The following is a 22023-nucleotide window of genomic DNA, read 5'->3' on the forward strand; positions in this document are numbered from 1 at the left end:
AGATTTCTAGACTAGCACGCTCTGTTAAGGCATGGAAATATTGGAAAGCGTCAGAGTGGCGACTTTTTGTTATTTTTTTCGCCAGTTGTCTGAAAGAGCATCTTACACCAGAAGTACTACAGGAATTGGATTAAGTTCGTACAAATAATGCACGTTCTTCTTGGAGAGACTCACTTCACAGGCTACCTATTGTTCACCATGAACTTTTGTAGTTTTTAGAGGAGTACCAATCCCTATATGGCAAAAAAAAGATGACTCATAATGCGCATCTTTTGCTGCACTTGGTGGACAGCAATTGGGAACCATTGTGGGGATACTCCTTGTTTCCATTCGAGAATATGAATGGAATGCTGCTGAAATTTGTGCAGGGAACACGCCATGTGGGACCACAGATTTGTGAGAAATATGTGTTGTCCCTGCAGCTTCAGGGAGCAAACTGTTTGGTGATGTAATGAAAGCTTTTAGATACCGCAAGCATGTTCAAAACGGCAGAAGAGTACTTCTTCATGGTAAAGGGAAGTTGGAAGGAAATGGTTTGTTGTACAAAAAGATGTCCCTTGGTCCATTTACACTTTGTGTTGAAAAACTAGACAGATCTCGACGAAGCAATTCATATGTAATGATTGGTGACACATTCGGAAGAATTACAAAAAATAGTTGCATCATGTATGAATGACGGGTGTGCACAGATCTGCAAATGCCGTAAACATAATTCTGTTCATATCAGACCATGCAGGGTCAGAAAGAACATACTATCAGTACTCAAAAAGGAAATAGAGTGACACTCGATTTGTGAGGTAGAGCTTGTAGATGAAGTCATCAAAGCAGACCCCTTTCCTTTTGAAGAAGTGCATGTTTTTTTGCGTGGATCAGAAAAACTACATGTGTATTTTACATGAGAACCTTGTCATAGAATGTACGTAAAGTGAACACGGATGCAAGAGTTCCATCATCACTACATTTGTATATACATATTTGTATATATGTACATTTTTACTGTATTATGAATCCATACATTTTGCAGTTCCTCTCTTCTGTAATTGGATCTCTGTATGCAATAAGGGGTAATTGAAGAATCCGAAGCCGGGAAAACAGGCCTGATCGGCTGTCCGTCCTATTGACACACAGGCATTTCCCGTTTGTTACCCTCCTGTACCGGGCCAATTAATTGCAATACGGTCCTAAATTTTCTTTCTCAGGTACACACTGGTATGTAGATAACGCTTCAACAAAAATAGAAAAACGGGATAAGTCTACTAATCCCCTTATTGCATACAGAGGTTCAATTGAAGTACATTATGAGATTAGGAGAGTTTTGTCACCGTGGACTTTTTTATGTATCTTGTGATGTTTTTGAGCGTATCTGTGCCGTCCTAATGTGTATAGCAGTTCAAATGCAATATGTACGTATATGAGAACAATATAAATGTTCATGTCCACAATCACCAGCTTCATATTTCGTCTGTCAGCAACACACACACACATGTTTCGTTGTATGCAGGTACATTTTTATGATACGCTGTTGTCAATTACTCAGATATGTGCTGTAACTACTTTTGTAATAGGCAAACTACAATTTGAGGTAGTAGTTGGTTAAACTACTAGTGTAGCCATATCACGAGCAAACAAGTTAGAACTACTAGAAAGTAATTGTAACTACATTTATAGCCACTGATACTTTGTGCTCGTTTTTTATATCTGTGGTTATTTAGGCATATAAATAGATACATACATAGACAGATAGATGCTTTACTTAAAGTGCACATAACAGCACAAGGACCAGATATATGTTGCACTAACATTTAACAGCGATCAATTTATGGAAAGCACCGTGTCAAGTAGCACGCAGAAACAGCACTTTTATTCAAATAATAGAGAGAAGACATTAGAAAGGTCAACACCTGGGGAAATGCATTGCACGCAATCTGCAACCTAGATGAAGGCGATAAGGTGGAATATACCGGGTAAAAAAGTCAAGCATGCCTGCTATGTCTACAAGAAACATGAATATTTAGAGCGGCAAGGAACCTGCCCGCTAGAAATAATGCAGTTCACAGCCTTGAACAAATACAAGGCGTCCCGCAGTTATCTGCGGCTATAAAGTGCACTAAGACAGAGTTGAGACAAAATATATGCGGAATCATAGTAACACCTACGCTGAAAATATCTCATGTACAATACGGTCAAGGCGCCTTTGTACCTTCTCGATCTCCATCTCATAGCCCTTCGGCAAACAGTTCCAAACCACTGAAGCAAACTCAAGCTTTGACCGTACAGTAGTACAATAGAAATGAATAAAAGAATGGAAACCCTTAAAATGACGTGTCATCTGCTTCAAGACTCCAAGGAGTCTCTTGGCCGCATTTTCACACATACGCACATGACCAGAAAAGGAAAGCCTAAAATCAATATGCACGACCAAATCACGAACAGTTTGCACGCAAGCAATCTCCGCACCATTGACCTCATCTATTATGGGGCCTCATATATTATGTATTATGGGGTCCTTCCTTCGATGCAATGTTACAACCTTAGTCTTCACGGGATTCCAGCACCATGTAACTAGATTATGACTATCACGCTGCAACAATTCACAATTAACTGGATTGGCAGACATTCAAAAAGAAAACCTTCGCATCATCCGTGTATACAGCAGCACCTTTGATCGCTCAAGAGCACAAACAATGTCGTTAATGAAGATCGAAAATAGCAAAGGTCCCAGGTTGGACCCCTGCGGAACACCTGATAAGGGAGCATATGTCTCAGAATAACAATTCATTACCCTAACTCTGGTTTTCCTGAAAAACCCGAGTATGATTTGAACCAGTCGCATAACCTGTCACATAGGCCATACAATGAAAGTTTACGAGGTAACAGGCGACGGTTCTCCCAGACAAAAGCCTTTGATAGGTCAAAAAACACTGTATTGACTTGCCCACATTACATAACATAAGGTGCGCAGAAATTCACATATTCACCAAAGTGTATTTTGATAGATTTACGATCTACAAAACCATGCTGATGCTCGTGCAGTTTTTCCTTAAAGGGTCTCTGACCAGAACCTGGTCAATGTCTTTGTTTGTATGGATAACGAACCTACATGGTGCCTCCAAGTTACAACTGAAACGTTTCGTCTCTGCGGAGCCGCGAACTATTCCAAACAAGGAGCCGAAAAGCGGTTTCGATTTCCGCCCTCAACTCGTGCGATCAGCGCAAAACTCTGTCTATTATGCAGTGGTTTTCCCATGTGTATGTCGTAGAACGCCCGCGACGTTTATTGGTGGAAAGTCCACACCGGAAGTTCGCCTGGTTTTCGCAACTTCCGTATTGCTGGGTGCTTTTTCAATATGGACGTGGGAGCACAGCGGAGTCAACAAGTCAGCTTTTCAGCTACCTTTCATCAGCTGAGAGGGACTTTCTACGTGCAGCAGTGTTTGGAGGCCTTGCTTTTGAAATGTTTAGCCGCGAATCGACTTCACCTTGCAAAGAGGAAGTTCCAACGACAGACTGTTAGATCAGCATCTATGATGGAGCACATGAACAGTTTGTGTAAATATGGTGTTTGACTGCGCCATGTAAAGGGGCCGGAGTGGTACAACGCCGAAAGAAGTCGAGTGCTTATCTGTTCGAGTGCTTATCGAGTGCTGCTCTTAAAGTAGTGTATTTAGAACTCCGAGGGCAGCACGAACCTAGCGCTCATATTCACAAGTAAGAAGAGTGTCTCATGCACAATCATGCTGGTTGGTTTCAATACAGCATAATTATTCTGAACTTTTCGTTATTGCTTGCCACTTACTCAGAAAGAGTGCAGCTGAATTAATGCTCGGCATACTACTAGCTTTCTCTTTGTTCAAAGCTTGCGTGTCTCATACAGGAAATAGATACACTACATACCAACAGTTCGTGAGATGGGTGTTGCACAAACTTAAAAAACAAAAAACAAATCGTTATACCAGTCTGCGCGGTGAACAGGATACGCAAAGCCTTTCACATAGTAACTACTACATGCTTTAAATGCCCAAGATACTAGGTGTAAGTACCCCCTACAGGGGGTGCCCTTGCAATTTCAGCTGTAGACACATGTCGGTAATGATTATAATAATGACACCCCTCCCCCAACTTTTTCAACACCCCTCCATGCTTGGGATTCTGGATAAACCACTCTGCTCATCTCTGGCACAAAGCACCATCTGATCAGCCAGCTCCGCCTGGTAAGAATTACATTGGGCTCTCAATTCCACCACATACAAAAATCCAATCCTGTTCTGACGCATCCTTTTGTCCACCCATTCAGTCAGTATCTCGTAAGTGTTTTTCGAACTCTTACTGTCTGATAGCACCCAAATAGTATTGTTTAAGCACCTCAAGTATTTTAGTGTAGACAGGTAGAAATACCACAAGACACACCACACCTCCTCAGAATAATCAGATATAAATAACACACGTACAATTGGTAGGGACACAATACTCGCCACGCTAGATGTGACATCACTGTATACTAATATCCTACACAACGACGGAATCACAGCCCTCTGCCAATACCCTTTCTACAACAAACACCAGAAAAGACACGGAAACCGTCCTCGCTCTAATGGACTTGGTCCTTAAACTAAACTACTTCGAGTTCAATGGGGAATACTACCTACAAGTGCACGGTACAAGTATGGGCACACCAGTTGCACCCACGTACGCAAATATCTTCATGGGGTTCCTAGAGAACAAACGTCTTAGCGCCCTCGCATTAAAACCCACCATGTACCTGCGATACATTGATGATATATAGTTAAAACATGGGAACACGGGAAACATGAATTTGAAAATTTTGTAGATCTACTGAACACCGCGCATAGCACTATATCACAACACTCAACTCACTCAATCAACTTTCTCGACACCACAATATCACTAGACAACGGCAACCTCACCACAACCCTGTACAAAAAGCTAACTGACAAACAACAATACCTTAACTTCAAGAGTCACCACCCGCGTCACTGTAAGGTTGGAATTCCTAATGGGCAGAGTGTAAGACTACGCAGAATTTGTTCAGACGACACTGATTATGCCGAGAAGTTCGATGAACTCTGCAGCTCACTTGCCCAAAGGGAATATCCAGACTCCCTCATAACCGAATTTTGTCGCAAGGCACTCACACTTGGTCGAAATGAGGCTCTGGAACACCGAAAAGATCCTGACGCGTGCCAAATAAGCTTCATCACAAGATATTCCAACGCACTTCCAAACATCAAAGCCATTCTACGGAAGCACGAGCCCCTCCTCCAAAGCAATGACCGACTTAGCAATATATCCACTCATCCAATACAGGTGACCCCCATACTGACGCGCAAAAAACCTAGCAGACTCCTTGGTCAATGCCAAAATCCGCAAAACGAATACCCAGTACACTGGAACACGCCCCTGCCTCCTCCCGCGCTGCAAAACATGCAAGCACGTTCAACACGCTAACACCATCAAAAGTACCTCGAGCAATTACACCCACCCCGTTAACCACGCATGCTCAAGCTTCAATGTCATATACTGCATTGAATGCGGCAACTGCTCTATGCAATACATTGGTGAAACCGGCCAACAAATGAACAACCGCCTTACCAGACACAGAACCGACACATCCAACAAACTCCCCAAAGCAGTCGCAAAACACTTTAACGTTCCTGGTCACAACTTTGACACCATTAAACTGTATATTCTAGAAACCGGGTTCAGATCCACACGTGACAGACGAGATAGGGAGTCTTAAAGTTCAACGCTCTTCACCCGTTCGGTATCAAAAAATCACAAGGCCCCCCAGGAACACTTCACAAATAAAATATGCTAAGACCTTTCCCTTCTATCCCCTTTATCATCTGTTATGTTCTGCATGGCCACTTCTTTTTGCTTCCTTTATTGCATGCCACAACTTTGTATTACGAATATATATCTTAAAAAAAAAATTATTTGCTCGCTCTGGAATTGTACCCCACGTAACCACTAACCTCCTTACCTTTCGGAATGTTTGCCAATTCCTGTCTATTGTCCCGTTTCGTCCCCGTGTACGTGAACCTGGGTTATGCCTCATATCATCCAAATGCCCATTTCCACCGACGTCCCAAATCAACCAAACGCTCATATCATCCGAAAAAAAGTTCGGAGGTTCTGGGCTTTCGGTTGATCTGGGCACGCGGGTGGCAGTAACCCATATCCCCCAAATGCTCTTTTCATCCGAGCGCCCAGAACCACCTAAAGCGGGATACTTGAAAGGACACGCTTCCCCCCGTTTGTCAGGAAGAGGTAGGAGGGTGAGCGGTTCTTGGGTGTGCGAGAATCCAATGTACTTCCTGCAACTGACTCAGAAGTGAAGTTTGCAAAGGAAAGGTATTATTGATGTCGATCGCGTTCAAGAAGTGATCCGATTCGAATAGGGAAATATTTTCCATGTGAGTGACTGCAGTACAGGCACTGTGTAGGTCATCACAGTGGAAAACCAATAGTAATAAAACGCCCACGGCACAGGTCCCGAAAAAGGTTCCAAAAAGGACCTCCTCCTTTACTTTTCTTTAATGCATTCTGTTAATACAGTACAGACGTTCAGAAAACACTCTATGTTAACCGGCTGAAACAACCCCTAGAAAAAGCTTGCAAGCAATATGAATGCCTGGAACCAACATAACGTCTGAACTGTAAATCTCTTCAGAAGGCACTTGAGGTTTCTGTGTTTTCCGCCGTCCCGCTATATTTTCCAGCCACAGCACATACCATTCCCACAATGTTCTTTTTCCGTGCCTCATGACACGACCTCCATGAGCTTCCGAAGATAGTGCTCCTCCCGTCAGCAACATGCATACGAATAAAATTCATTTTCGAAATATCTCTCTGTTCATATCACTTCTTGAACGCGAGCTCATTTGTACACACCGAGTGTCGTGTCATTTCTACCCACCCAAGCTCAGGTTTCTTTAATATAGATCTCGTGCATCAGCTCTCGTTATTATATCAGTCGCATCTCGCGGATATCCAGATGCTAGATCTCTAAGGAGAATTATTAAGCACAGGAACAAAACAAGCTGTAGAAGTCAGCTGACCGCATACATCACGTTACAGACCATTTCGAGCATCGCATGAGCAGCACCGAGGGACCCACGTGACGGCTAGGGTCACGTGAGCCTCTCTGGTGAGTGACAGGAAGGAGTTACGGCAGAGTTAACTGGAACGCGACTTCGACCGCCGAATCGGGAAGAGAGCCACACAAGCGGCGCTTAGGAGAAATACAGGGAAATAATGTTTCGACTGTCCTACTTATGGCGAATTCGGGCGGTCATTTTATGGCAATAGGGCCTAGCGCTCGCAAATTCTAAGGTCGGCTCCCGAGCTGGATCACGTGACACTTGCCACCCGAACATGAGTGCCAGGGATCTAGCAGTTTTAGGATCAGGATCAGGCTCGCTTCATCCATTTTGAATCAGGGCAGACTTCGTACACTTGGATCAAGCTAGGGGCATCGCGGTCGCCCGTCTTCGGGTTTCGTCGTCTACTAAATTACGTGAACTTTGACGTGCGGGCTAACTGGGGCACTCATCACCGCTGCAGTACGGATTTGACAACACCGGATATAGTTGGGCAACCTGCTGCTCTATCGTTTCGCGACCGCGCGAAAAAAGTTCAAGCTGGCAAATTCTGGGCGCTCCGGTGGTTCTGGGCGCTCGGATGAATACAGCATTTGGGGGATATGGGTCACTGCCACCCGCGTGCCCAGATCAGCCGAAAGCCCAGAACCTCCGAATATTTTTTCGGAGGAAATGAGCTTTTGGTTGATTTGGGACGTCGGTGGAAATGGGAGTTTGGAGGATATGAGCTGCTACCCCCATTTCTGTAACCGGTCTGGAGCCTAGATCACTTCGTTCACATAATCCCCTCCACACTCTAACAAAGCGGCCATTCACTCCGGCCGTAGAAGCCCGTACGGACCCGGGCTATTGACCCACAATTCGCATGAAACTTTAACACGTCACATCTAACCCTTTTAAATACCATGCCAATGATGAGGACGGTGCCCAGAAGAAGAACAGTCTCTGTTCGAAATATCGGCGGCTCCTGTCCTGAGGCTTCTCCCTTCAAGTATTTTAATGATCGTTATGTGGAAGTAAATCAGACTGTTACGCAGGTCATCCTGTGTGTGACCTTCGGTTACTGCTCTCAGTCCTTCAGAAGTGCTCACTACACAAGTTGACTATCGAAGACCTCAAACTTCTCTTTGTGTGCAAAGTGCGCACCCAGTTCGAGTAGGATGTAGACCTTGAGGAACCAAGCTTTGTATCTTGAGTAGTAGGAGGGCGGTCAGAAACTACATGGTGGCGAAACTATAACCTGGACCCCTGGACCCTGCCCCTGAGTACTGCGCCTATTTTTCCCCGCGCGGCGCGTGTGCGGATGGTTTGCCGCGCGCTTATCGGCGGGGGAGGGCTGCGCGTGCGGTCATCGTAGCGTATTTTTCAGCCTGGGCAGACTTCTTTGGCCATACGTGGGCCGACTTCACATATTTTTTCCGATACAACAGGTGAGCGGTTTACATGCAGAGACATGCAAAGGATAGCCATACACAAAAGTACAAGTGAATTTATTAATGCAAATTGTAATGCCAATCAAGTTGAGATATATTTATTAAAGCCAATTGTGCTGGGAATTGTGCCAATTGTGATGCCAATCAGGTGAAGGAGAAAACCCAGCCGAAAAACCTCCACGACCTGTAACATGGGCGGTGCTCGGGTGGAGGGCTGCTGTGGTGGGCGGAGCGTGACCTGAGGGCTGCGTGCGCGCTTACCCTTCAGCCTGGGTCGACTTCTTTTGTCATTTTTCAGCCTGAGCCGACTTGAATCGTAATTTTTTTCAGCTACAACAGGTGTGCAGAAGGCTGTTTACATGCAAAGGATAGCCACACACAAAAGTACAAGTGAAAATATATTTATTAAAATCATTAGAGTCAGGAATTATGTTATGACTCTGCGTGAATGGGAAAAACTTAACCACAAAATCTGCTACAATAGCATTGAATAGGTATGACGAATTAAACACAATATTTTTTATTAGTGTAAGTTTTCAATGAATCAGAAGTGATAACACATTTACAATATTCTTAATCAATACGATTACAATCAAAATTACAAGTTTTATTATAAAAAGTTGTGAGATGTGAGAACCTGATAGATGTAAGTAATTTGGACCATGATATGGAACTAAGTTTAATATTCCAACATGACACAAATTTAATTTCTATTGAAGTTAATAGCGCAGACATAAGGCAACAATTCGAATCAACACATAGCATTAATATAGAACAAATCATCCAACATGTAGGGAAATAATAGCTACACCATATCAAAACGAGAAACGATCCGCATTTAATCAAAGAAGATATTCTTAATCAATATGATTATAAACAAAATTATAAGTTGTGTTATAAAAAGTCTAATATTCCCATATGTGAGAACCATCAGTGCAATAAGTTGTATGTAATTAACTGTGAATAGCAGAGACTCTGGACTACGGAACACGGACGACAAAGAATGACAAGAACACAAGAGGAAATAAAATCTATACCACTACAAAGAAGATATTCCTAATCAAAACAACAGAGTAATCTATCATTCAGAAAATCAGAAGAAAAAATCAAACTCATCAGAAAATAGACATGTTAAAAATGAACTTCACCACATAGCACGCTCCTAGCCAACAAACAGAACTAATGATATGTGCCCTGATTTGTTGAAGACGGGTGCCAATAGATGTATGGAAGACCACGGAACACGAATGACACGAACACAAGAGGAAATAAAATCTATACCACTACAAAGAAGCTATTCCTAATCAAAACAACAGAGTAATCTATCATTCAGAAAATCAGTAGAAAAAATCAAACTCATCAGAAAATAGACATGTTAAAAATGAGGTGGTGGTGGTGATGGTGAAAGAGCTTGCCGTTGTCGGCCAAGATATTCTTAATCAATATGATGACAATCAAATTACATATTGTATTAGAAAAAGTCTAATATTCCTATACGTGAGAACCATCATTGCAATAGCGTGAATATCTGTCATAACATTTCGAGCGCAATAGGGAATCTCAGTTTCATATTCCAACATTACTCAACTTTTAATTTCTTATTAAGTGAACAGCATAGACGTAAGGAAATAACGAGAAACAACACAATCAACAGCTACAATTAATAGCGAGCCAAACCTGCGCACCATCCAACACATAGAGAAATAATAGCTAATCAATCTATCAAAAGGCGAAATAGCACACTATAGCACAGACTTAGCGCTGAAGAACAGAGGAACACGCGGCGACACGTAAACAACAACAGAGGAAAATAATCTATCATTGAACCATCATAAAATCGACCAATATACAATTTTCATTCTAACAAACACTACAAACCTTGATGGAGGGATCCAAGACGTAGAAAATATGCACTGTTTTCACTCTTTTCCTCAAAGCCAGGAGACTTTATGTCTCTCTCTATGTGACCATAGCACCGCGCATGCTTTATCACTCAACGGGTTAGGGGCTATATTACTTCGTCCAGCAAACGGGGCGCTCTAGAGGTCAGATAAGAGAGTTCAAAGGCGATATATTTTATTGTCCAGCGCAAATAGATGTCGATATCACTCGCGGGGGTCACTATCTTTTCGCATCCTTTCCTTGAAACGGAAATCTTTCGTCAAAGTGGTTGTCAAGTCGACTAAGTTTGTAGAGATGCGATATTGTTATTGAACATGTAGAGAAAGTCCAAATTATTAATTGGTAGCAACGATACTCAATCAAAAACAAGAAACAGATTTAATTACATCAATTTTTGTAATATCTTGCAACAGAAATTTCTAATGAACCACACAGAAATATCAAATGTAAAATGCAACTCAGAGTTATGAGGCATTCCCATCTCAGAGGTACTCACTTATGTCAATCGAGTGAACAATTGAAACAAATAGAAGACAATAATTATTTCAGGCAGTAAGTTCACAACTCATAGAATATCAATCGAGTGAATACTTGAAACAAAATCAAAACAACAATTCTCACGACAGGTGGAGATTATAGCATTCTAAACCAGATAATAAAATTTTAATCAATAAAATGAGCATAGATATGCTTTTAATTAAGTGTAGACGCGCACTTGAAAACAGAAGAGACAACTGTTCTACATTGAAAAGATGGACAGATTTTGTACTCTCTACCATAAGTCATGGGAAGATGTGATAAAAAACTGCTTCGAAAAGGAGGAGCCGCGAAATGATTTCATGATCGCTGCATTTCAGTACGTCCTAGACATGGTCGTATTCGGAGATATGGTACAAACTACAGAACTGAAGGTGCAAGAATTTATATGCCGATTCTACAATACTTATAAAAATAACTGCACATCAACGTCGGCCACTGGGATTGATGGCGGAGTTTTTGAGGTTTGTCAACGAATAATTGAAATACACTAGACCAGATGTAATTTTAATCATTGCAATGGGCATTGCGTTCATCAAGAAAGCAGTCGGATCAAATTATCATATACAAGCGGTCTATATCGCACGATTCATTACGGATTTGTTGAAATTACACATATCTGAGATGGAAAGTATATAAAATCTTATCACGTGATATGTTCCACTACCAGGGCAACGCAATTATTTTATTCTACCAGTTAGTGATGTCGAATGAACAGAAGTTCAATATTGTCGTGCAAGGTCTGATGTATTATCACCTGTTGAAACTCAACAAACATATCAATTGTGGTGGAGCCACCAGACGATTTTCATCTAATACTATCTTGTACGCCATTCAAGAATCTTCATACAAAGAAAGGAAACATCAATAAGAGACTGTGCAAGTTCATCGCGACAAAGTGCAAGTTGTTGAAGCAATACAAACACGGCGACAACATAGCGCCCGCGTTAATCAACGCTGAATTCAAGCGCCCAATAATCAGAATAAACTATTTAATGTCTTCGGAATTCATCAATGAAGACAACAAACGAAAACTTCGGAGTTTGAAAGAGAACTGTAATTTATCGAAATAAACAAGTGTATAACTGAAACAATAAACGTAATCTTTGTCATCATTATAATGAATTCTACGCACCACAATGAAAAACACCTTGCATTTAGCATGGCTAGACTGAGAACAGTGATCGCTAAGGAAACGAATATTCCACAATTTGTGTAAGAATTCTCATATGGAATCAGAGCTGACCACCAAATAGGTTTTACTCGACTACACTCTGTACAAGTTCAACACCCGAAGGATAGAATTGCCGGAGAAGGATCGGTCATTGAAATTTAGAGACATGATACATCAGTCTAGGATTACAAAAACGATCACTAATCTCCTGTGTATTTCATGAATTAAATTCCACAGTGCATGTATATTTCTCAATCAGTTGCACTAGCCCAGACGTAGTGAAAGAAGAAGAAAAGGCGTCTTTGACAAGCAACCCGATTGGAGTGCGGAACAAATACATAAATATTTTTGTCAACACAGTTGTCCGTTTGTATGACTGGATAGGAAAAATGGGCCGTTTAAGATATGGCAAAACGGGAAATAAGGCAAGATAACTGACTGCGGCGGGATAACTCAAAGCGTCCGCGACACAGTGTCATCGACTTTTACAATCGCATTCGGGTTCAGTGCCTGGGAGATAATACGAAGCCTTCGCGAAAAGCGAATCTATTATCAGATGCCACAATGCAAACGAAAGATTTTACGAGCATTACGTGCAGGCCAAGTCTACATTTCTAATCACGTAGTCTTCGTAACACACGGCACACAAACGTATATGAAATAATTTCCAAGTGGCAATCAGATTTTGGGAGAAGCGGATCACACAACCGCCATCAGAAGTGTTTAACCAATATACAATGAAGATGAGCGTTATGCATAAACACAATGGAAGGTACGTTATATTAATTATAATAACCAGATCAGCGCAGGTCACACATAAACGTAGATCCAATTCACAAAATATACTCGAGATTTCCCGTAGCCATACAGAAAAAACTATCACATTATTTTAGTGTCACAGCATCCAGGCACTACAAATGGAAAGGCCATACTTTAATTTTATAAGTCTTTAGCTCATAACGTTGTAAACCGCAAATTCCACACTAAAGATCATCTTCTTCTTTACATTTTCAAAGTTAAGGTTGAGTATCCTCGTCAGCTGCTATCACAGACATGCGACTTTAGACAAAGGATCTGCCTCATCCTAATTGTGGAATGACATATCGCAATATTTGAGTTCATTTTTCTAGAAAATACGTGGCTTCTTAAGCATCTTTACTGGTTTTTAGGCTGTGGTTTAGTGCCTAAAAATTCGCTCTCTGGTGATAACGTAACAGTTCTGAAGAGACAAGAGCAGTTTCTACAACATCACAAACTACATCAAGGAGCAAGCAAACCAGTGAACTAAATACGCAGAGCTAGACGCAAAGTCACAAACTTCCGAAAACTCACCACACCGTACATGTTGATACGCCGATGAGTTGAGCTACGCAAAGCTATATGGAACGCACGATATCGTACCCTTGAACTTCTTACGAAAGTAGAGCAATAACGTCTCGACATCTGAATTCGACCCCGTAGAATCTGCCCAGCATTTGTTTACTCTGAGAGTCTGGTGTCGACATTTACCCTTACATTGCCCAGTCCTGTAATGCGAACGAAATGGCCCAGGGAGAACATGGTGGGCTAGTAAACGCCTAAATGACGTCTAAAAAAGAGATATGGAATGTCTATAGAATGTCTAGGCACTAGACCAAATGTTATGTATCCGTCCATTAGACGTCAAATAACACGTCTAACGTTACGCCACCTAGCCATCTAGCCCTAGACATCCGACCTAGCCGAGATTTAGACATTCTTTTGACCTGATGTCTGGAACAGGGTCAGACATTTAACCATGGTGAAGTCTACAGCTAGACCAATTTTATCCCTCCATTCAGGCGACAGCTCTAGGGTTATACATTTCCTGTACCTTACTTTAGCCGTACTTTAGACCATGATTAGTCCTGCTACCGTCCTGGCATGCATTCATGCAGAAATGTGATATAATAGATAGCAACATGGATCTCAGTATGAAAATTTATTCACAGTAAACCACACACGAAGTCTACGGTACAAAACTCAGTCTAAAACTGGACTGACTTTGCTGCCAAGCAGGCGTCTTGTGTTTTGACTGAGGAGTGTTGAACTGGCAGCAGGGTGTTGATGGCCACCTCATTCCTTTCTCCCAATTAGTGATTGTTGGTGCTGCAGCACTGCCTCCAGTGACTCACTGTGGCTAGAAAATATAACAAAACATGTCAGAAAGCATTATGTAGCCTCCTAATTCTAACTAGTTTGTTTAGTGGCTATGCACACTCTTTCAGGGGATGCTTGTCTGCACTGTAAAAAATTTCACCGTAAAAAAACGGGCAAAGTTGGCTTTCAAACATTGGCAGTTTTTTTTACGGTGGCCCCGTATAAGTTGTGCCCGTGAAAAAATACTGCATTGGCCAGTAATTATAACAGGCATATGCCGTGTAGCATTACTGTGCTGTGGTCGTTAAAATAACTGCATTGACCAGTAATTTTAACTGGCATATGCCGTGTACCCTTATCGTGCTGTGCCCGTCCCTGGAGCCCCTCTTTCTTTCTTTTTCTACATATAGTCGTAGCAATGAGAGCAGTTTAAGCAATAACCATGCGCAACAGATTGTGATGTTTGTCTCATTGGGATTTATTTTCTATGTACATAGTGATGAAAATGCGCTAGTCACCTCTGGCATCAAAACCCTGCAAAGAGAAAGGGAACTGTTACAGGGAGCCGAGCAATTGACATGCAATTATACTCACCATTTATTTTTTCAAAGGAAGAACATACGAACGAACCTTGTGCCCCCCTTCATTCAGCTCTGCCATCAAAACACTGCAAAGAGAAAGGAAACTGTTACAGGGAGCAGGACAATTGACATACAGTTATACTCACCGTTTATTTTTTCAAAGGAAGAACATACGAACGAACATTGTGCCCCCCTTCAGTCAGCTCTGGCATCAAAACGCTGCAAAGAGAAAGGAAACTGTTACAGGGAGCAGGGCAACTGACATGCAGTTATACTCACCGTTTATTTTTTCAAAGGAAGAACATACGAACGAACCTTGTGCCCCCCTTCAGTCAGCTCTGGCATCAAAACGCTGCAAAGAGAAAGGAAACTGTTACAGGGAGCAGGGCAATTGACATGCAGTTATACTCACCGTTTATTTTTTCAAAGGAAGAACATACGAACGAACATTGTGCCCCCCTTCAGTCAGCTCTGGCATCAAAACGCTGCAAAGAGAAAGGAAACTGTTACAGGGAGCAGGGCAATTGACATGCAGTTATACTCACCGTTTATTTTTTCAAAGGAAGAACATACGAACGAACATTGTGCCCCCCTTCAGTCAGCTCTGGCATCAAAACGCTGCAAAGAGAAAGGAAACTGTTACAGGGAGCAGGACAATTGACATGCAGTTATACTCACCGTTTATTTTTTCAAAGGAAGAACATACGAACGAACCATGTGCCCCCCTTCAGTCAGCTCTGGAATCAAAACGCTGCAAAGAGAAAGGAAACTGTTACAGGGAGCAGGGCAATTGACATGCAGTTATACTCACCGTTTATTTTTTCAAAGGAAGAACATACGAACGAACATTGTGCCCCCCTTCAGTCAGCTCTGGCATCAAAACGCTGCAAAGAGAAAGGAAACTGTTACAGGGAGCAGGGCAATTGACATGCAGTTATACTCACCGTTTATTTTTTCAAAGGAAGAACATACGAACGAACCTTGTGCCCCCCTTCAGTCAGCTCTGCCATCAAAACACTGCAAAGAGAAAGGAAACTGTTACAGGGAGCAGGGCAATTGACATGCAGTTATACTCACCGTTTATTTTTTCAAAGGAAGAACATACGAACGAACATTGTGCCCCCCTTCAGTCAGCTCTGGCATCAAAACGCTGCAAAGAGAAAGGAAACTGTTACAGGGAGCAGGGCAATTGACATGCAGTTATACTCACCGTTTATTTTTTCAAAGGAAGAACATACGAACAAACATTGTGCCCCCCTTCAGTCAGCTCTGGCATCAAAACGCTGCAAAGAGAAAGGAAACTGTTACAGGGAGCAGGGCAATTGACATGCAGTTATACTCACCGTTTATTTTTTCAAAGGAAGAACATACGAACGAACCTTGTGCCCCCCTTCAGTCAGCTCTGGCATCAAAACGCTGCAAAGAGAAAGGAAACTGTTACAGGGAGCAGGGCAATTGACATGCAGTTATACTCACCGTTTATTTTTTCAAAGGAAGAACATACGAACGAACATTGTGCCCCCCTTCAGTCAGCTCTGGCATCAAAACGCTGCAAAGAGAAAGGAAACTGTTACAGGGAGCAGGGCAATTGACATGCAGTTATACTCACCGTTTATTTTTTCAAAGGAAGAACATACGAACGAACATTGTGCCCCCCTTCAGTCAGCTCTGGCATCAAAACGCTGCAAAGAGAAAGGAAACTGTTACAGGGAGCAGGGCAATTGACATGCAGTTATACTCACCGTTTATTTTTTCAAAGGAAGAACATACGAACGAACCTTGTGCCCCCCTTCAGTCAGCTCTGGCATCAAAACGCTGCAAAGAGAAAGGAAACTGTTACAGGGAGCAGGGCAATTGACATGCAGTTATACTCACCGTTTATTTTTTCAAAGGAAGAACATACGAACGAACCTTGTGCCCCCCTTCAGTCAGCTCTGCCATCAAAACACTGCAAAGAGAAAGGAAACTGTTACAGGGAGCAGGGCAATTGACATGCAGTTATACTCGCCGTTTATTTTTTCAAAGGAAGAACATACGAACGAACATTGTGCCCCCCTTCAGTCAACTCTGCCATCAAAACACTGCAAAGAGAAAGGAAACTGTTACAGGGAGCAGGGTAATTGACATGCAGTTATACTCGCCGTTTATTTTTTCAAAGGAAGAACATACGAAGGAACCATGTGCACCCATCAGCCAGCTCTGCCATCAAAACACTGCAGAGAGAAAGGAAACTGTGACAGGGAGCAGGGCAATTGACATGCAGTTATACTCACCGTTTATTTTTTCAAAGGAAGAACATACGAACGAACCTTGTGCCCCCCTTCAGTCAGCTCTGGCATCAAAACGCTGCAAAGAGAAAGGAAACTGTTACAGGGAGCAGGGTAATTGACATGCAGTTATACTCGCCGTTTATTTTTTCAAAGGAAGAACATACGAACGAACCTTGTGCCCCCCTTCAGTCAGCTCTGCCATCAAAACACTGCAAAGAGAAAGGAAACTGTTACAGGGAGGAGGGCAATTGACATGCCGTTATACTCACCGTTTATTTTTTCAAAGGAAGAACATACGAAGGAACCATGTGCACCCATCAGTCAGCTCTGCCATCAAAACACTGCAGAGAGAAAGGAAACTGTGACAGGGAGCAGGGCAATTGACATGCAGTTATACTCACCGTTTATTTTTTCAAAGGAAGAACATACGAACGAACCTTGTGCCCCCCTTCAGTCAGCTCTGCCATCAAAACACTGCAAAGAGAAAGGAAACTGTGACAGAGAGCAGGGCAATTGCCATGCAGTTATACTCACCGTTTATTTTTTCAAAGGAAGAACATACGAACGAACCTTGTGCCCCCCTTCAGTCAGCTCTGCCATCAAAACACTGCAAAGAGAAAGGAAACTGTTACAGGGAGCAGGGTAATTGACATGCAGTTATACTCGCCGTTTATTTTTTCAAAGGAAGAACATACGAACGAACCTTGTGCCCCCCTTCAGTCAGCTCTGCCATCAAAACACTGCAAAGAGAAAGGAAACTGTTACAGGGAGCAGGGCAATTGACATGCAGTTAACTCACCGTTTATTTTTTCAAAGGAAGAACATACGAACGAACCTTGTGCCCCCCTTCAGTCAGCTCTGGCATCAAAACGCTGCAAAGAGAAAGGAAACTGTTACAGGGAGCAGGGCAATTGACATGCAGTTATACTCACCGTTTATTTTTTCAAAGGAAGAACATACGAACGAACCTTGTGCCCCCCTTCAGTCAGCTCTGCCATCAAAACACTGCAAAGAGAAAGGAAACTGTTACAGGGAGCAGGGTAATTGACATGCAGTTATACTCGCCGTTTATTTTTTCCAAGGAAGAACATACGAACGAACCTTGTGCCCCCCTTCAGTCAGCTCTGCCATCAAAACACTGCAAAGAGAAAGGAAATTGTTACAGGGAGCAGGGCAATTGACATGCAGTTATACTCGCCGTTTATTTTTTCAAAGGAAGAACATACGAACGAACCTTGTGCCCCCCTTCAGTCAGCTCTGCCATCAAAACACTGCAAAGAGAAAGGAAACTGTTACAGGGAGCAGGGCAATTGACATGCAGTTAACTCACCGTTTATTTTTTCAAAGGAAGAACATACGAACGAACCTTGTGCCCCCCTTCAGTCAGCTCTGCCATCAAAACACTGCAAAGAGAAAGGAAACTGTTACAGGGAGCAGGGTAATTGACATGCAGTTATACTCGCCGTTTATTTTTTCAAAGGAAGAACATACGAACGAACCTTGTGCCCCCCTTCAGTCAGCTCTGCCATCAAAACACTGCAAAGAGAAAGGAAACTGTTACAGGGAGCAGGGTAATTGACATGCAGTTATACTCGCCGTTTATTTTTTCAAAGGAAGAACATACGAAGGAACCATGTGCACCCATCAGTCAGCTCTGCCATCAAAACACTGCAGAGAGAAAGGAAACTGTGACAGGGAGCAGGGCAATTGACATGCAGTTATACTCACCGTTTATTTTTTCAAAGGAAGAACATACGAACGAACCTTGTGCCCCCCTTCAGTCAGCTCTGGCATCAAAACGCTGCAAAGAGAAAGGAAACTGTTACAGGGAGCAGGGTAATTGACATGCAGTTATACTCGCCGTTTATTTTTTCAAAGGAAGAACATACGAACGAACCTTGTGCCCCCCTTCAGTCAGCTCTGCCATCAAAACACTGCAAAGAGAAAGGAAACTGTTACAGGGAGGAGGGCAATTGACATGCCGTTATACTCACCGTTTATTTTTTCAAAGGAAGAACATACGAAGGAACCATGTGCACCCATCAGTCAGCTCTGCCATCAAAACACTGCAGAGAGAAAGGAAACTGTGACAGGGAGCAGGGCAATTGACATGCAGTTATACTCACCGTTTATTTTTTCAAAGGAAGAACATACGAACGAACCTTGTGCCCCCCTTCAGTCAGCTCTGGCATCAAAACGCTGCAAAGAGAAAGGAAACTGTGACAGAGAGCAGGGCAATTGACATGCAGTTATACTCACCGTTTATTTTTTCAAAGGAAGAACATACGAACGAACCTTGTGCCCCCTTCAGTCAGCTCTGCCATCAAAACACTGCAAAGAGAAAGGAAACTGTTACAGGGAGCAGGGTAATTGACATGCAGTTATACTCGCCGTTTATTTTTTCAAAGGAAGAACATACGAACGAACCTTGTGCCCCCCTTCAGTCAGCTCTGCCATCAAAACACTGCAAAGAGAAAGGAAACTGTTACAGGGAGCAGGGCAATTGACATGCAGTTAACTCACCGTTTATTTTTTCAAAGGAAGAACATACGAACGAACCTTGTGCCCCCCTTCAGTCAGCTCTGGCATCAAAACGCTGCAAAGAGAAAGGAAACTGTTACAGGGAGCAGGGCAATTGACATGCAGTTATACTCACCGTTTATTTTTTCAAAGGAAGAACATACGAACGAACCTTGTGCCCCCCTTCAGTCAGCTCTGCCATCAAAACACTGCAAAGAGAAAGGAAACTGTTACAGGGAGCAGGGTAATTGACATGCAGTTATACTCGCCGTTTATTTTTTCAAAGGAAGAACATACGAACGAACCTTGTGCCCCCCTTCAGTCAGCTCTGGCATCAAAACGCTGCAAAGAGAAAGGAAACTGTTACAGAGAGCAGGGCAATTGACATGCAGTTATACTCACCGTTTATTTTTTCAAAGGAAGAACATACGAACGAACCTTGTGCCCCCCTTCAGTCAGCTCTGGCATCAAAACGCTGCAAAGAGAAAGGAAACTGTTACAGGGAGCAGGGCAATTGACATGCAGTTATACTCACCGTTTATTTTTTCAAAGGAAGAACATACGAACGAACCTTGTGCCCCCCTTCAGTCAGCTCTGGCATCAAAACGCTGCAAAGAGAAAGGAAACTGTTACAGAGAGCAGGGCAATTGACATGCAGTTATACTCACCGTTTATTTTTTCAAAGGAAGAACATACGAACGAACCTTGTGCCCCCCTTCAGTCAGCTCTGGCATCAAAACGCTGCAAAGAGAAAGGAAACTGTTACAGGGAGCAGGGCAATTGACATGCAGTTATACTCACCGTTTATTTTTTCAAAGGAAGAACATACGAACGAACCTTGTGCCCCCCTTCAGTCAGCTCTGGCATCAAAACGCTGCAAAGAGAAAGGAAACTGTTACAGAGAGCAGGGCAATTGACATGCAGTTATACTCACCGTTTATTTTTTCAAAGGAAGAACATACGAACGAACCTTGTGCCCCCTTCAGTCAGCTCTGGCATCAAAACGCTGCAAAGAGAAAGGAAACTGTTACAGGGAGCAGGGCAATTGACATGCAGTTATACTCACCGTTTATTTTTTCAAAGGAAGAACATACGAACGAACCTTGTGCCCCCCTTCAGTCAGCTCTGGCATCAAAACGCTGCAAAGAGAAAGGATACTGTTACAGAGAGCAGGGCAATTGACATGCAGTTATACTCACCGTTTATTTTTTCAAAGGAAGAACATACGAACGAACCTTGTGCCCCCCTTCAGTCAGCTCTGGCATCAAAACGCTGCAAAGAGAAAGGAAACTGTTACAGGGAGCAGGGCAATTGACATGCAGTTATACTCACCGTTTATTTTTTCAAAGGAAGAACATACGAACGAACCTTGTGCCCCCCTTCAGTCAGCTCTGGCATCAAAACGCTGCAAAGAGAAAGGAAACTGTTACAGAGAGCAGGGCAATTGACATGCAGTTATACTCACCGTTTATTTTTTCAAAGGAAGAACATACGAACGAACCTTGTGCCCCCCTTCAGTCAGCTCTGGCATCAAAACGCTGCAAAGAGAAAGGAAACTGTTACAGGGAGCAGGGCAATTGACATGCAGTTATACTCACCGTTTATTTTTCAAAGGAAGAACATACGAACGAACCTTGTGCCCCCCTTCAGTCAGCTCTGGCATCAAAACGCTGCAAAGAGAAAGGAAACTGTTACAGGGAGCAGGGCAATTGACATGCAGTTATACTCACCGTTTATTTTTTCAAAGGAAGAACATACGAACGAACCTTGTGCCCCCCTTCAGTCAGCTCTGGCATCAAAACGCTGCAAAGAGAAAGGAAACTGTTACAGGGAGCAGGGCAATTGACATGCAGTTATACTCACCGTTTATTTTTTCAAAGGAAGAACATACGAACGAACCTTGTGCCCCAGTAGTCAATAGATTAACCCTACGGCCAGGAAATGACGTCAAACAGGAAATGACGTCATCAAGGACGTATGACGTCACTCCAGGCCGCAGCCGCTCCGCCCTCATATCAGTGAGGTCAGTGGATAAGATAGTTAATCAGTGACGTCACATAGTTAATCTTAGTGATATGATATCAATGATAAGATTAAGTAACAATAATGACGTCATGGTGAAACACACTAGGAATCGAACTTGGGTCCTTTAGGTTGTCAGACGAGCGTCTTAAGCCACTGGGCCACGGGCTCTACATGTTTACTTGCGTCGCTAATCAGGATAGAATTGTGTGGGGTGGAGAGGTTGTTTGATTTCTTTTACGCCAGGTGGCGTCATGGGGGGGGAGTTGAGTTCGTTCATCTACAGATGGCAGCACTTCCAGCAAATTTACCGCCGTTCAACAGATGGCGCTACCTGCGCCCCCA

The sequence above is a fragment of the Ornithodoros turicata genome, chromosome 3 (genome assembly GCF_037126465.1).
Source record: "Ornithodoros turicata isolate Travis chromosome 3, ASM3712646v1, whole genome shotgun sequence".
In the NCBI taxonomy this organism is placed as follows: Eukaryota; Metazoa; Arthropoda; class Arachnida; order Ixodida; family Argasidae; genus Ornithodoros; species Ornithodoros turicata.